At 45.0% G+C, this 2,270-nt stretch overlaps 1 protein-coding gene across 4 annotated transcripts in view; it reads left to right on the top strand.

Annotated features, from left to right (window-relative positions):
- The window catches only part of FLI1 (Fli-1 proto-oncogene, ETS transcription factor), a 90,122-nt gene extending 88,794 nt beyond the window's left edge, over positions 1 to 1,328 (top strand). For all 4 annotated transcript variants that reach the window (XM_031062723.1, XM_031062722.1, XM_031062724.1 and 1 more), the window contains one exon: positions 1 to 1,328. This exon is cut by the window's left edge and continues 1,214 nt beyond it. The gene's annotated coding sequence lies outside the window, so the exon portion shown is untranslated.
- The last annotated feature ends 942 nt before the right edge of the window (positions 1,329 to 2,270 follow it).

The following is a 2,270-nucleotide window of genomic DNA, read 5'->3' as shown; positions in this document are numbered from 1 at the left end:
AGGGAAGTGAATAAACGACAGCAGGTCCCTGGCTCCGCCCGAGCCGCGGGCTCTGGAAGCACCGATTCGCGAACGCTGTGCGTTTGTCAGACCGTCAAACCAAGGGTCAACAAACCAGAAGGCAAATTACTGTATAAATTATGCAGAGTTATTTTTCCCTATGTCTCACAGTTTTAAAAGAAAGAGTAAATAAAACGAGTTGACCTCGGTCACAAATGCAGGTTTGTTTTTTACTATCAGCTCCGTTGTTTTTTGTTTATTTTTTTAATGTAATTTGTACATCTTTTCAATCTGTACATTTGGGCTGTAGCTTTGTACTTTTTGCTAAAAAAAAATAAAAAATAAGACACGAGTAATGTATCTGTTGGAGATAGGCTTAGTCCTGCAATTGGATCCATGACTGACCCCCAAAGTGGCCAGAAACCCTCCAGATTGCCCTGGGTTTGTCTAGAGGAGAGGATTTTCTGTATTAGTCTGTTGTAGCTGTCTGCAAATTAACTCCACTTACTCCCATGTTTGCATTGAGGCTGATTGAAAACAGGCCCAACATCTCAAGGCAACCATTGCAATATTCTGTGATCGCTTTTCACCCAAATCCTGAACTTTGGGAAGATCTTAACCACTTCATAGATAAAATGACAAAATATTCCTCTTTTTGATGGCTTCTGCTGGGAGGTTCTGTGGAAATCTGACCCCTTCCAGAACTCTGAGCCATGCCCAGCTTTGCAGATGTGAATGTGACGCTGCACAAGCAGCGGTTTGGTGCCATAAACAGAGGGTAAACCACAAGCGTTTGGGGTTTGGAACAGATGTCTGGGGGGTGAGATTTCCATGTACAACCCATTAGCTGACTTGTATTAAGTGGCAGCCAATTAACAGGATCACAACTATCTAGTCTAGACCAACCCCTGGGACTCTGTGGGGGCGGGATTTGGTCCATGTGCATCCCATTGCAGGAGGGGAGTCTGAAACCAGAGCATTGGAGTCTGCTCAGAACGTTAAATACAAGCACTGATGCCATTATTTAACAAAGTGGGAAGAGAAGATCAAGCTAATACAGTTAGGTCTTAGTGCTTTTGGGGTGTTTTTAAGCAACATTTCTGCAATAATCGCAAAATTTAAGTATGAAGAAATTACACATGGAAATGGGGCTTTTGCTACTATATATATGCAATGTACTTTTTGGATATTAAAATATATATAATTTTGCAAGCTATCTTGGTGGGTTGGTTTTTTTTTAATGTATTAATGTTACATTGAAGCAGTTGTATGAAGAAGATGATGTAAAAAAAAAGTGACAAAATAAATGGTGGTTTTCTTCTCTAAGGCATCAAATTGTCCCACTCTCTCCCTCCCCTCTCACACTTGCATGCACTTGAAATTAAATTTAGCTAAAAAGGGAAAGAAAGCAGTTCCACAGTAGTGGCAACCCATCCTGATCCCTGTAGTATTGACCACTCATTCCAGAAAATTGTTACCAGAGATGGTCAGACTGGATTTGGTTGTTGAAGGGATTAAAACCCAGGCTCTGGCTTTTGTCCATGGAGAGACAGAGAAAGTGGGAGGGCAGCCAGAGCTCAGAAGCTGAGGTGTCGAGGTGGCTCTTGGGGTGCCCCAGGGCCCCCCAGGAATGTCAGTGTGTGCCCAGCCTGCTCCTGTTTCCCACCTATCCCCAAACCCCAGGGAGAGCCAGTGCTCCACAGCATTCCTGAGGTGGAGGCTGCAAAAACAAGCTCTGCCAAGGAATCTTCTGATTGTGGATAAAGGTCAGGCCGAGGCACTTCCTGCACTTTTGCACGGTGGTCCTGAGAGATATCTGGAGCTCCTGCAGACCTGATAAAGCCTTGGGAAGGCAGGGCTGCACAAGCACAGCACTTCCTTCCTGCACACAACCTTTTGTTGCTGAGTGCTGGGACAAAGCTTGATTGGCTCGGGAAAAGGGCCACTTCCAGCACCCCAGAGCTGCTCCCGCTCTGGATTCCAACAGAGTTGCTCAATTTAGTCACAAGAGCGAGTGGTTTGTTGCTTATCTCCGTTGTTTTCCACTGCAGCACCAGCGAGATTAATTCTGGCTGTGCAGCATCAGTGGAAATATCAAGTATTTTATTTGAATACCATGCCCTGCCCGCCTGCCAGTAATAGGAAAATCAGAAGATGAGATTGCACAAAAGCATCTAAAGGCAGAATCTGAAGGTTACCAGAGTGCAAAGATGTCCCTCATAGCAAAATTTGGCCAGCATGAACTTTGGGGGGGGGGGGGGGGGGGTACA

The sequence above is a fragment of the Geospiza fortis genome, unplaced genomic scaffold (genome assembly GCF_000277835.1).
Source record: "Geospiza fortis unplaced genomic scaffold, GeoFor_1.0 scaffold140, whole genome shotgun sequence".
Lineage (NCBI taxonomy): Eukaryota > Metazoa > Chordata > Aves > Passeriformes > Thraupidae > Geospiza > Geospiza fortis.
This window is presented reverse-complemented; position numbering and strand designations above follow the sequence as displayed.